We start from the raw sequence: 16043 nt of genomic DNA on the forward strand, positions 1-16043 counted from the left end.
CCTTGATCTATGCACTCATACATTAGTACAAGGTTGGCTACAACTAGAGGAATTCCTGTAGAACTAATCTTGAGTAAAATAATAGCCGTAAACCTTAATGGGTCATGGTACAAGTGTGAGTGGGAGGGTAGTAAACAATTAATAAAGATTCCAGGGGCTATGTTCTTGGTGAATATAATGAAATTACCAATTGATGAGTTAAGATCATTGCTTAAAGGGATATTTATAATGATTATGAAGAGACTAATGTCTGGTTAATGTGATAGATACTCAAATAAGAAAAGTAGGATTGTCTGATAATTTCACAAAATTGGGAAATTAGAGATGTCTTTTTAGATCAATATCTTGGGTTACTTCCAGATTGAGAGGTGGAATTCAAGGTTGTTGGTTATTAAAGTATTGAACATTTTTCTATGATTTAGTATCAAATTAATCAAGATGAATTGTATATGTATGATTTAGAGTTGGTAGTAGTCGAGTTGCCTTAAAAGATTTGACGTCATTATCGGTATAGTGAGTGGTACTATAGTGGTTCTAATCACACGATCCTTAAATACTTACGGAATTGAAGAGAGTGAACATGAGACAGAAAATATGTATATAACCTCTAAGGGTGTATGAAGTGATCATTGATTATATTACAAAGGAATGACGAAAACATTCTGGATAAGAATGTTATAAGTAGAAAATAAAGAAATTAAGGACTTTTGGAGGTCAAGTTTGACGGATGTTCGTAGTATTGTGGGAGACATTGTATGTCTAATGTATTATTAGAGGAAAAGTTGAACATCAAGTATTTTTCTAAATTGTTTCAATCAATCTTGATTTATGAATGGAAAATGGGTTATGGGGATATAGAGATTCGATTACAATTGATTTATGAAAAAAAAATCAATACAGATCTGGATTAGAGAAAGCCAGAAATCGCGTAACAAAATGATTCATCTGGTTGAAGTATTGTAGTAAACGCATAAAGTCTTTAAATTCGAGGATGAATTTTCTTAAAATGGGAGAATTGTAATACCCCAAATATCATGTCAGGGAAAATATTAAAAAGATTTAAAATTTGAAGATTTATTTGAATAAATGGTAAAAGATGAGGAAATGATTTGGAATAGTGCTTTGAACTAAATTATATCAATAGATGAGTTATGAGGGCAAAATATTTTTTTGAGAGGGAAAATGAATTTAAAATATATTAGGGATTGTAAATAGGAGGAAATAGGAAAGTAAACATTTACTACTCTTCTTTTTCACGTTGGCATTTCTCTCCTCTCAAGCATAAGGTAAACTTCCCTAAGCTAGTTCTCTCTTAAATTATGGGTTGCTTTGGCAACATTAGGTGTTATGTGAGCTTAAGGTAGGATTAAAGAAGATTAAAATTAAGTGGTGGATGTTTTATAAGAGATTTAAAGAAATGAGTTTTGAAATGATATGTTATGATATGAGTGTTTATTGATGTTTACTAGTAGATTTGACTTGTCAATGAAGTAAATAAGAGATTAGAAGCATTGGATGAGTTTAAAAACATATTAGAAAAAGTGGTGTGATTCTTAGAATTGAATGTTCTTGGAAGATTTTAGATGTTTTAAGAAACTAAATGAATGAAAGTTAGTATGAATAGGTAAAGAAGAGTTTAATAGTATTGTATGGTGTAATCATAACGAAATTTAACCCCATTTGGGTGATAATCGGGTTGAAAACTGGAAATTATAAGCACGGGTATCGGTACTGATAGAACAATATCGATACTATAGGCTTAAAATAAGTAGAATCTGTTGAGTAGTATCGATACATATTTCAAGTGGTATCGATACCAAGAGGGGAGTATCGATACCATGAGGATGGTATCGATACCATTGATCACTGAATGCAAAAATGGTATCAGTAACGTAATAGAGTATCGATACCATAGTATAGTATTATCGATACCTTGGTGGGATATCGATACTATTGAGCCATAAATGTTAAAAATAGGTTGATATTGTTATAGAATGTTAATAATATGTACTCTTAAGTAACATTTAAGTATAATTGTTAGAAAATATACTAACAATTGATATTGTATGTGTCTTTATTAGATGCTTGAGTAGATCGAAATCAAGCTCCAGAGTCAAGAAAAACTAAAGACAAAGGCAAAGCACCGGAGTGATCAACTTTGCATTTTGGATATAATAGCGAGACAATCCAGGTTACTGCACTTATTATGTACGTGTATGTTATGGTAGTCATAAGTATATTATTGATTGATATATGTATGGTGATTACCAAATGGAACTATGTGTGCAAAACTAAGGAATTAATACTAAGTGTATGAATTTTCGTATGGGCACTATGTGTACAAAACTAAAAATGCATACTAATTGTATGAATTTTCGTATAGGCAGTCAATGCGTGAACTAAGAAATTCATACTAAGTGTATGAATTTTTGTATGGGAAATATATATACAAAAATAAGAAGTTCATAATAAGTAGGTGAATTTTTGTATTGGTAGTGGGTATGCAACTCACGTAAATTATAGTAAGAGTTAAGTCATGACGACAATAGCACTACTAATGTAAACTATAGAGTTATAATGAATTGAGAAAGTTCATTAATATATAAAAGTAGAAACTATTCTAAGATTAAAAGATAAGTGGCCTAGCTGTACATTTGGCAGAAATGTGTCAATTATACCAGTTAGAAGAATGGTTAAATACCGTTGAGTAAAAGATAAATGGCCTAGCTGTGCATTTGGCAGAAAGATGTCAATTATGCCAGTTAAATGAACGGTTAAATACCATTAAGTAAAAGATAAATGGCCTAGCAGTGCATTTCGAAGAAATGTGTCAATTATACCAGTTAGATGAATGGTTAAACATCATTGAGTAAAAGATAAATGGCCTAGTTGTGCATTTGGCAGAAAGGTATCAATTATGCCAGTTAAATGAACGGTTAAATACCATTAAGTAAAAGATAAATGGCCTAGCTGTGCATTTGGAAGAAATGTGTCAATTATGCCAGTTAGATGAATGGTTAAACATCATTGAGTAAAAGATAAATGGCCTAGCTACGCATTTGGTAGAAAGGTGTCAATTATGCCAGTTAGATGAACAGTTAAATACAGTTGAGTAAAAGATAAATGTCCTAGTTGTGCATTTGGCATAAAGGTGTCAATTATGCCAGTTAGATGAACGATTAAATACCGTTTAGTAAAAGATAAATGGTCTAGCTTTGCATTTGGTAGAAATGTATCAATTATGCCAGTTAGATGAACGGTTAAATACCGTTGAGTAAAAGATAAATGGCGTAGATGTGCATTTGGCAGAAAGGTGTCAATTATGCCAGTTAGATGAATGGTTAAATACTGTTGAGTAAAAGATAAATGGCCTAGCTATGCATTTGGCAGAAATGTGTCAATTATTCCAGTTAGATGAACGATTAAATATTGTTGAGTAAAAGATTAATGGCCTAGATGTGCATTTGGTAGAAAGGTGTCAATTATGCCAGTTAGATGAACGGTTAAATATCGTTGAGTAAAATATTAATGGCCTAGATGTGCATTTGGCAAGAAGGTGTCAATTATGCCTGTTAGATGAACGGTTAAATATCATTGAGTACAAAATAAATGGCCTAGCTGTGTATTTGGCAGAAAAGTGTCAATCATGCAAGTTAGATGAAAGGTTAAATGCCTTTGGGTAAAAGACTAAAGGAATTATAATGAATTCTGATATAAACAATACATAAGTGTTATGAAAGGATGCCATGTAGATATAAAAGGTACAATAATGCATAATTGGTATGAATGAATGTTATAAAGGAAAACGTAAACATTACATAATGGGTATGAAAGGATGCCCAAATGAAAATAGAAAATGGTGTGTTAACAGTATTTAAGGTGCCGCCCATAATGATTATAAAAGATACATGATCAATATGCACTTTGGTGCAATACATGTATAGTACGCTCTAATTTAACGTACATCGTGCAAATAAAGAATAATTGGGGAAAAATAATAGAATGATAGATAGGCCAGGCCTACTAAGAATAATTTAGATGACTTATTGAAAGAATTATGGTGTAACTGAGAAGGGCTTATCTGGTCCTTATGGATTTTGCAATTTAAATCGCCATTCAGTATTCATAAGATATTTATGTATAAAGTTTGATATCTTTGTAGTATTATGTCTCGCTAAGTAAATATTTAATGTGTGTTTATTTCACACGTATGTAAAGGTAAAGATTTGTTGTGTAAGGAGTGCAACAGTAGAAGTAGTGATCATCAATTAAGGTTGACCTGTCAGTAACGTTAAGACAATCTTATTCCCTTTTGAAAACTTAGTTGGCATGTAATGGAATTAAATTAAATATTTTGTAAGGTATTTTAAATTGATAGTTTTAGTATTTTGCTTCTATGAATATCATACTTTGAGGTTGTAAAAAAATTGAAACAAAATTCTATGGTTTTTTAAATGACAAAATATTTTAAAAGTGATGTGACATCCGTATCTGGTGTACGGAAGGATATACCGGAGATAGGTGTTACATTTGTTGGTATCAGAGCTACAAGTTTAGCCAATTTTTGGCCGAAACTGGGTTCAATCGAAATGAGAAAAAGAAATTACATGCCATTAAGATTGTCAAGGTTACTGATATGGTGTTATTAGAGTGTAATTGATGACACTCCTTACTAACTGTACTGTTATTACTATATATGTTCTAATAGATGTCAGAATCATCGAACTCGTGTAGAGCAGGGGAACAGGAGATGAGAGAAGGGACTCATAGCGAAAGTTACGAAGTTAATAGTGAGAAACTGGTTCCATATGAAAATGCTAGTGCGCATGCACATCAAAGGATGTCGGTACCATAGTATGGAGCTTTTATGCAAGCTCTCAATGCTATGTTGACCCATTTTCAATCTACTCTGCCTCCCCCTGCTCCTCTAGTACCGAGAAAGTTGATCCCAAAAGAACTAAAGGGCTTGGGGGCTCTAGAGTTCTGGGGAGAAGAAGGTGAATGTTCTATTGAGGCCAATTTATGGTTAAATAATGTTATAATAATGCTAACAATTCTTCACTATTCGATCCGGAAAAGTTGGGTGGAGCTGTATCTTTACTTAAAGGATAAGCTCGAGTATGGTGGTCAAATACTACAATGTATGCACCACCAGATCAAGTGACCTGGTAATTTTTCCTGTAAGAATTTAAAAACAAGTATGTGGGTGAACAGTTCAAACGGGAAATGCTGTTAAAGTTCCTAAATTTGAATAAGTTGAGTTGTTTTGCTACGGAGGTGGTTCTAAATGACAAGGCCTGACGCGATTGGTTTATTGAGGGGTTGAGGCCAAAATTAAAAGAAATAATGTTGGCTTTAAGTTTGCCTAACCTACAAGAAGTTATTAACCGAGCTAAAGCTATCGAGAGAGCTCAAGAGGAAAGATTAGTAGTGGAACATAGTTTGCAAATGGAAAAAAGGGTTGGAATGCCTTCAACTCCCCATTATGTTAAGAGAGACAAGGGCTTAAGTTCGAGAGATACGGACAAAGAGGGTTCTACTGCAATTTCACATAAAACAAAACAGTCCCAGTCGATTACTGCTAGCTCGGGTAAAGCAGTTGGAGAAAGAATTGTATGTCAGACATGTGGAAGAGTGCACCGGGGAGTATGCAGACTTTTTAGTGGAGCTTGCTTCCAATGTGGCGAGACTGGTCACTTTGCCCGAAATTGTCCAAAGAAATCTAGGGACAATTCGATATAATCTGAAAGATCTTTGGCAACCTCTAATAGAAAGAGAGGAATGGGAAGATCAAGGGGACGAGATAAACCCTTACAGCGACAAAAGACTCGGGAAGTCGCCAGAATCTATAATATTACGACCAATGAGGATCGGGATGAACCAGAAATTTTAACAGGTACTTTTAATCTTTTGATGAGCATGTATTTGTTAGTTGACCCTTGATCTATGCACTCATACATTAGTACAAGGTTGGCTACAACTAGAGGAATTCCTGTAGAACTAATCTTGAGTAAAATAATAGCCGTAAACCTTAATGGGTCATGGTACAAGTGTGAGTGGGAGGGTAGTAAAACAATTAATAAAGATTCCAGGGGCTATGTTCTTGGTGAATATAATGAAATTACCAATTGATGAGTTAAGATCATTGCTTAAAGGGATATTTATAATGATTATGAAGAGACTGATGTCTGGTTAATGTGATAGATACTCAAATAAGAAAAGTAGGATTGTCTGATAATTTCACAAAATTGGGAAATTAGAGATGTCTTTTTAGATCAATATCTTGGGTTACTTCCAGATTGAGAGGTGGAATTCAAGGTTGTTGGTTATTAAAGTATTGAACATTTTTCTATGATTTAGTATCAAATTAATCAAGATGAATTGTATATGTATGATTTAGAGTTGGTAGTAGTCGAGTTGCCTTAAAAGATTTGACGTCATTATCGGTATAGTGAGTGGTACTATAGTGGTTCTAATCACACGATCCTTAAATACTTACGGAATTGAAGAGAGTGAACATGAGACAGAAAATATGTATATAACCTCTAAGGGTGTATGAAGTGATCATTGATTATATTACAAAGGAATGACGAAAAAATTCTGGATAAGAATGTTATAAGTAGAAAATAAAGAAATTAAGGACTTTTGGAGGTCAAGTTTGACGGATGTTCGTAGTATTGTGGGAGACATTGTATGTCTAATGTATTATTAGAGGAAAAGTTTAACATCAAGTATTTTTCTAAATTGTTTCAATCAATCTTGATTCATGAATGGAAAATGGGTTATGGGGATATAGAGATTCGATTACAATTGATTTATGAAAAAAAAATCAATACAGATCTGGATTAGAGAAAGCCAGAAATCGCGTAACAAAATGATTCATCTGGTTGAAATATTGTAGTAAACGCATAAAGTCTTTAAATTCGAGGATGAATTTTCTTAAAATGGGAGAATTGTAATACCCAAAATATCATGTCAGGGAAAATATTAAAAAGATTTAAAATTTGAAGATTTATTTGAATAAATGGTAAAAGATGAGGAAATGATTTGGAATAGTGCTTTGAACTAAATTATATCAATAGATGAGTTATGAGGGCAAATTGTTTTTTTGAGAGGGAAAATGAATTTAAAATATATTAGGGATTGTAAATAGGAGGAAATAGGAAAGTAAACATTTACTACTCTTCTTTTTCACGTTGGCATTTCTCTCCTCTCAAGCATAAGGTAAACTTCCCTAAGCTAGTTCTCTCTTAAATTATGGGTTGCTTTGGTAACATTAGGTGTTATGTGAGCTTAAGGTAGGATTAAAGAAGATTAAAATTAAGTGGTGGATGTTTTATAAGAGATTTAAAGAAATGAGTTTTGAAATGATATGTTATGATATGAGTGTTTATTGATGTTTACTAGTAGATTTGACTTGTCAATGAAGTAAATAAGAGATTAGAAGCATTGGATGAGTTTAAAAACATATTAGAAAAAGTGGTGTGATTCTTAGAATTGAATGTTCTTGGAAGATTTTAGATGTTTTAAGAAACTAAATGAATGAAAGTTAGTATGAATAGGTAAAGAAGAGTTTAATAGTATTGTATGGTGTAATCATAACAAAATTTGACCCCATTTGGGTGATAATCGGGTTAAAAACTGGAAATTATAAGCACGGGTATCGGTACTGATAGAATAGTACCGATACTATAGGCTTAAAATCAGTAGAATCTGTTGAGTAATATCGATACCTATTCAAGTGGTATCGATACCAATAGGGGAGTATCGATACCATGAGGATGGTATTGATACCAGTTCTGATACTATAGGCTTAAAATCAGTAGAATCTGTTGAGTAATATCGATACCTATTCAAGTGGTATCGATACCAATAGGGGAGTATCGATACCATGAGGATGGTATCGATACCATTGATCACATAATGCAAAAATGGTATCATTGTCGTACTAGAGTATCGATACAATAGTATAGTAGTATCAATACAATAGTATAGTAGTATCGATACCATGGTGGGGGTATCGATACTATTGAGCCAGAAATGTTAAAAATAGGTTGATATTGTTATAGAAAGTTGATAATATGTACTCTTGAGTAACGTTTGTGTATAATTGTTAAGAAATATACTAACAATTGATATTGTACGTGTCTTTATTGGATGCTTGAGTAGATCGAAATAAAACTCTCGAGTCAAGAAAAACTAAAGACAAAGGCAAAGTACCAGAGTAATCAACTTTGCATTTTGGATATAATACCGAGACAATCCAGGTTACTGCATTTATTATGTATGTATATGGTATGGTAGTAATAAGTATATTATTGATTGATATATGTATGGTGATTACCAAATGGTACTATATGTGCAAAACTAAGAAATTCATACTAAGTGTATATTTCCGTATGCGAAATATATATACAAATATAAGAAGTTCATAATAAGTAGGTGAATTTTTGTATTGGCAGTGGGTATGCAACTCACGTAAATTATAATAAGAGTTAAGAAATAACGGTAATAGTACTACCAATGTAAACTATAGAGTTATAATGAATTGAGAGAGTTCATTGATATTATAAACAATTATTAAAGTAGAAACTATTCTAAGATTAAAAGATACGTGGCATAGTTGTGCATTTGGCAGAAAGGTGTCAATTATGCCAGTAAGATGAACGGTTAAATACCGTTGAGTAAAAGATAAATGGCCTAGCTGTGCATTTGGTAGAAAGGTGTCAATTATGCCAGTTAGATGAATGGTTAAATACCGTTGAGTAAAAGATAAATGGCCTAGTTGTGCATTTTCCAGAAATGTGTCAATTATGCTAGTTAGATAAACAGTTAAATACTGTTGAGTGAAAGATAAATGGCCTAGTTGTGCATTTGGCAGAAAGGTGTCAAGTATGCCAGTTAGATGAATGGTTAAATACCGTTGAGTAAAAGATAAATGGTCTAGCCGTGCATTTGGCAGAAAGGCGTCAATTATGCCAGTTAAATACCGTTGAGTAAAAGATAAATGGACTAGCTTGCATTTGGCAGAAAGGTGTCAATTATGCCAGTTAAATATCGTTGAGTAAAAGATAAATGGCCTAGCTGTGCATTTGGCAGAAAGGTGTCAATTATGCCAGTTAGATGAACGGTTAAATACTGTTGAGTAAAAGATAAATGGCCTAGCTGTGCATTTGGCAGAAATGTGTCAATTATGCCAGTGGATGAATGGTTAAATACCGTTGAGTAAAAGATTAATGGCCTAGCTGTGCATTTGGTAGAAAGGTGTCAATTATGCCAGTTAGATGAACGGTTAAATACCGTTGAGTAAAATATTAATGGCCTAGTTGTGCATTTGGCAGGAAGGTGTCAATTATACCAGTTAGATGAACGGTTAAATACCGTTAAGTAAAAGATAAATGGCATAGTTGTGCATTTGGCAGAAAAGTATCAAACATGCAAGTTAGATAAAAGGTTAAATGCCTTTGGGTAAAAGACTAAAGGAATTATAATGCATTTTGATATAAACGGTGCGTAAGTGTTATGAAAGGATGCCATATAGATATAAAAGGTACATCAATGTATAATTGGTATGAATGGATGTCATAAAGGAAAACGTAAATAGTACATAATGGGTATGAAAGGATGCGCAAATGAAAATACAAAATGGTGTGTTAACAATATATAAGGTGCCGCCCATAATGATTATAAAAGATACATGATCAATTAGCACTTTGGTGCAATACATGTATAGCACATTCTAATTTAACGTACACCATGCAAATAAAGAATAATTGGGGGGAAATATATAGAAGGATAGATAGGTTGGGCCTACTAAGAATAATTTAGATGACTTATTGAAAGAATTATGGTGTAACTAAGAAGGGCTTATCTGGTCCTTATGGATTTTGCAATTTAAATCGTCATTTAGTATTCATAAGATATTTATTTATAAAGTTTGATATCTTTGTAGTATTATGTCTCACTAAGTAAATACTTAATGTGTGTTGATTTCACGCGTAGGTAAAGGCAGAGATTAGTTGAGTAAGGAGTGCAGCAGTAGCAGCAACGATCATCAATTAAGGTTGACCCGTCAGTTAGGACAATCTTATTCCCTTTTGAAAACTTAGTTGGCATGTAATGGAATTAAATTAAATATTTTGTAAGGTATTTTAAATTGATAGTTTTAGTATTTTGCTTCTATGAATATCATACTTTAAGGTTGTAAAAAAATTGAAACAAAATTCTATGGTTTTTCAAATTTCAAAATATTTTAAAAGTGATATGACATCCGTATCTCATGTACGGAAGGATATACGGGAGATGGGTGTTATAGTACCCAACACAAATTCGTGAGGGTGGTAAAAGTAGAATTTTTTTCCCTATCAAAATATACCTTATATAATAAATTGTTATCATTATAACACCCATTCTAGATTAATTCTGACAATGACACATTTAATTAAAACGCTTTCTGCATAAAGTACTTATTACATGTGTGATAAATGATAATGATATTTTTTTTGTGAAAGTCGTCCTATAATGAGATGACATAATACGTACAAAAATGTTTCTTATAGGAATCATCTTTTGACACCTAGAATCACTACAAATTTATTATCAGGTTCCTTCTTTAAAGTTTATTATTATTTTTTATTAAATTTAAGGTTCATGTTAAAAATAGAGTTTGATATTTTTTGTCAAAATAAGCTCTTAAGTTATAAATTAAGTTTAATTTTAATGTAATTATAGTGGTTGAATATTACTTGATATTTAAATATATTTAATATGAAAATATTTGTTTTAGGTAATAATTCTTATTAAATAAGGATATTGATGACCAAATATTTAATTCTAGGATAAACTACAAAAGTGATCACTAAACTATGGTTAAAAATCATTTCGACCACCTATGTTTCAATTTGATCAAAGAGACCACTCATCTTTTTAAATGCTTCAATCAAGCCACTCTCCATTAATTTTTAACAGAGATGGTAATGTATCCATTAATAAAAATGGTATAATTATACATTTGGTCCTCAATATTTACACATTCCATAAATATAATCTTAATTTTAAATTTAAAATAATTAACCTTCCAATCTAGAGGTGCCACATATCAACATATAATTTGTGACACATTTTCAAGTGACACGAGTCACCACATGATTGGATAATTATTTTTTAATTAATTTTAATATTTTAATTTGATTTTTGTCCACTGTGTAAAGGAAAACAAATTGTAAAAATGTGCTACCAAGAGGATTTGAAAAAAGGACCATTGGTGTCATTAAGCAAGCCTTAACCACTAGGCTAACTACTCCATGTCTTATTATATTGGAAACTCCTATATATATTATGTAACACACCTAACCCGTATCCGACCCGGATACGAATCCGAGGTGTCACATTGACTAGTCAAAACACATACTTTTATAAAAGAAACCATAGAAAATTTAAAACTTCTATTCTGTAAGAAATTTTTTTACATAAACGTGTCAAAACCTTAATAGACTCCATCAGAGCGTACATATTTAGTGACTTAGTTACATGCCAACATACTAAAATATATGACACGACGTACTTTACAAAAATATTTCTGACCTGAACTTTGCGCGGAGATATGCTGCTCTACGAATCCCAAACTTGATCTTCTGATTGATCCACACCTACATGTAAGTCATAGACTTAGTGAGACATATAAATACATAAAGTAAACTGACAAATGCATGAACATCCTATGTGATACATATTATACTTACATATCTCTTGAACCCATCACTTACAGGTTTATCCTTACTTATTTCCTTATCATTAATTCAATTCCATCATATGAGCATATATTGAACATAAACATATAATATAACTTCAAAACACAACAATACATGAATAATTACTATGATCATATCATACATAACCATATCACATCTTATATCACTATTACACATATGCACTTGTTACCATTATTATCATATGATCCTACTTATCACTTATACATATCACATGTACCATTTCACGAGAAACACACATATCATTATATCAAATTATGGTTTCTCTTCAAAGCCCATGCACACTATTGAGAACTTCAGGTATGTGAGTACATAGAGGTTGTGCACAATACTGTCACCACAGCTCGTATAAATCCCACTAGGGGCGCGTAGAATTTGTCCCGAAGGACCATGTAGATGTCTCGAAGGACCACTATGTCCCGAAGGACCACTATGTCCCGAAGGACCGCGTAGACCCTCGACTCTTGGCATGCCAACTATACCTATAGATCTCATAACACATGACATGGGCATTATCTTTTACCTCATTACACAATCACATATTCATATCACATAATCACGTAGTTTACTTTCACGTAGCATTTTTCCATGATATTCACATTATTCATCCTTTTCACACATGGTCACATCACATAGTTCTTTATCCCATTTCACATAGTTTACAGATACCTTTTTCTCATATGCATATAACATATTATTTCTTATCTTTTAACTTATATTACATATGCATGTAATCTTATGTCTTATTATCAATATCTCATAGATCACTATCATACAACACATATTCGCACCTTCATTTAATTATAACATCCAATCTATCTTATTATACTAACATGTATTCATGGCATTCATTTCACATACATAACATATCATATAGCATTCTAATAGAAGAACATATAAGTCATATTATTTTCACATATATTTTATCATATATCTCATGATCACATGACCTATTATCATAAATACATGCATTTGCATAGTTCACACATAAAATGCATTCAACAATTAAACATATACATTTACTCATATACTATACATCTAACACCATATCACTACATGTTTATGCTTTAGTACTTATATCATATAATATCGGAATTGGACTCATCGTAAGTCTTAATTCCTTAACATAATGTACACTTACTATCATGTACTCACCTGGTCTCAATGAACACTTTTAAGCTCTTGTTTTCTTTGCGTATCTTACTCTGTCGACCTATCCGAACTTTGCTTTCGATCGATGTCTACACAATCATATATTTATACTATCAGTATCCCATTGATATACTATAATCTATAATTTCTTAGACAGAAAGAAAGATTTATTCCATTTCCCATTAAAGTGCATCGGTACATTTTACCATGTATCGATGCATCCCTTAACATGTGCATCGATGCACTACCCATGCATAGATACACAAATCACCTTCGATGTTTTCATTTTAAAGGGGTGCATCGATGCACTCCTTATGCATCGATGCACTAATTGCATTCATTCGATGTTTCCATTTTTAATGGGTGCATCGATGCACTTTCTGTGCATCGATACACATTGAACAATTTCTAGAAATACCCTTGATGCATCAATACACATTGAATGTGCATCGATGCACATAGCCCAGAAATATCGTTTTAGCACAAAAATCTCTTCAATTCTACTTATTAATCCCTCCTTATACCATAAAACTTATCTATACCTATGTAAACCTTCTTATAACACTGTAACACTTTACCATCTCTCATAATTCACCACAAATCTTGAATTAAAGAATTTCATAAAATTTTCCATGTGTTCAAAATTCAATTCTATCACCTTTAACTTCTCAATTAACCCATTGACAAGTCAAATCCATCCTTAGAACTTGAAAAACCTTTCTATAACAAAAGTTCATTTCTAAAGTCTTAATAGAAATTCCTTTCTAATTTTTTCCTCTTAGTGTTTTAAGCTTATATAAGCTTTCTTTAAGCTTATATAACACTCAAAGAATAAAACACAACTCAAATATTCAAGAATTAACCATCAAAATTAAAACTCACCTTTGAGGCTTGAGCATGAACACACGGGAAGAAGAAAGAAAGAAGAAAAAAAAGAGTTCCAAATAACTCTCCAAACCCACGTGTTTCATTCTTATAAAAAGGAGAAAATATCTTTTAAGCTAAAATTACCATAATACCCTTATAATCTTTTCATATTTACCCTTTCATCCAATACATAAATAATCCTATTTAAATCCTTGAATTTTCAATTTTCCTAAATTGATCTCCAAATTTCAAAAATTATCATTTTAGTCACTGACCCGGATTTCAGGATGTTACATATTATATGTTTTCTATTATTTCACACATACACATATATATATTAAATTGTTGAAATAAATCTAATAAATAAATTATATTTTTCACCCATATATATAATTATAGGTAATACAAGATTTTATAAATAAAAATGAGTTTAATATTTTTTATATTTTCAAATTAAATTAATTTATTCATAATTATTTTTAAATAATTATATATGAATTATATTAAAAATTCATATTAGAATTCAAAGTCACAAAAACAACTTAAATCATAAAATTAATTTATAATATGAATCTTAACTATTTGTTTTGAATTTTTTAAAAAATATATTTTTTCATTTGTTTTATATTTATAATCATTTAAAAATAATTTTGAAAAAGAAAAAAATAAATTAAATTAAAAATATAAAATTATTAAAATCATTTTTATTTATAAATATTGTATTGCCTATAATTATATATATGTGTGTGATAAAAATATAATATATTTATTAAATTTGTTTCAATAATTTAATATATATGTGTATGTGTGAAATATATAAATATATATATATATATATATATATGAAAGAGTTTACAATACAATATCCTATGGAATACTAAGCCCAGTGGTTGAGTCTTGCCTAAAGATGTCATTGGTCCCTGGTTCAAGACCTCATGGTTATTGTATTTTCAGAATTTGTTTTTCTTTAGTGACACGTGTCACCACTTGGTTGGTGGATAAAATTATCAAATTAAAATATTAAAAATAATTCTCCAATCATGTGGTGACACGTGTCTTTTGAAAATGTGTCATTATAATATGTCAACATGTGGCACCTCCAGATTGGAGGGTTAATAATTTTAAATTAAATTAAAATTACGACTACATTTATAGAATATATAAGTATTGAGGACCAAATGTATAATTATGTCACACATCACCATCTCTATTAAAAATTAACGGAGAATGGCTTGATTGAAGCATTTAAAAAGATAGGTCGTCTCTTTAATCAAATTGAAACATCGGTGGTCAAAATGATTTTTGACCATAGTTTATTGGCCATCCGTGTAGTTTGTCCTTAACTCTATAAATAGAGAGTATGTCTTAAGCTTTAGAATTTTGAGAGAGAATAATTTTGGAAATGTGTAAACTATTTTGTAATCTTTGCATCTTTTGGGTTTATGTTGCATAGATGAGTTTTGTATGGATATTGAAAGAGTGTTTTAAGATGCGTCAGGTTTTGGAATAGATGCCATATTTTATGATACATGAAATATCATGTATTTTGTATTATTCGTGATCACCATATTTTGGAATAGATACGTTAAATACTATTTCTTGTGTATGCATTATTTTATGTTGTTATCGCTTTGGTTATTTTTTACTTCTAAATTCTTAAAAACGATGTTATAAAATGATTTACTTCAAATTATAAAAATAGATCAAATTTGATCAGCTTAAGGACTATTTTAAAATAATTTGATCGATTTAATAATATTTTATAATAATTTGATAAAATTAAATGACTATTTTGTATTTATTTTAAATGTTTAAAGATCGTTTTATAATTTTCAAAACTTTGATAGACAAAAAGATTATTCCCATATACTTTCTTGACCGTAGGATACTATTTTGTTTTGTCTATTAACTATTAAAAGTTACAAAATGTTCTTCCAACTGTATGGGTTACTTTGTTGAGTCCCTCGATTATTAAAAGTTGTAAAAATGGTCCTTTAACTATTCATTATATTTTAAATCCATCCTTTTTCGTTAAAAAATTAACGGTCTTCTAAGTTGGAATTTAATATGTTGAATGAAATATGATAGTCGTTTGAGATTATGAGATCAAATTTTATCGTATCACAATCAATAGGCTAACATCCAACTCAAGAAATCGTTAAATTTTTAACAAAAAAAGATAAGTTTGGAGCATAATGAATAATCAAATTATCATTTTGTAACTTTTAATAGTCGAGGAACTCAACAAAGCAACTC

This window comes from Hibiscus syriacus, unplaced genomic scaffold, assembly GCF_006381635.1.
Source record: "Hibiscus syriacus cultivar Baekdansim isolate YM2019G1 unplaced genomic scaffold, ASM638163v2 tig00111095_pilon, whole genome shotgun sequence".
Lineage (NCBI taxonomy): Eukaryota > Viridiplantae > Streptophyta > Magnoliopsida > Malvales > Malvaceae > Hibiscus > Hibiscus syriacus.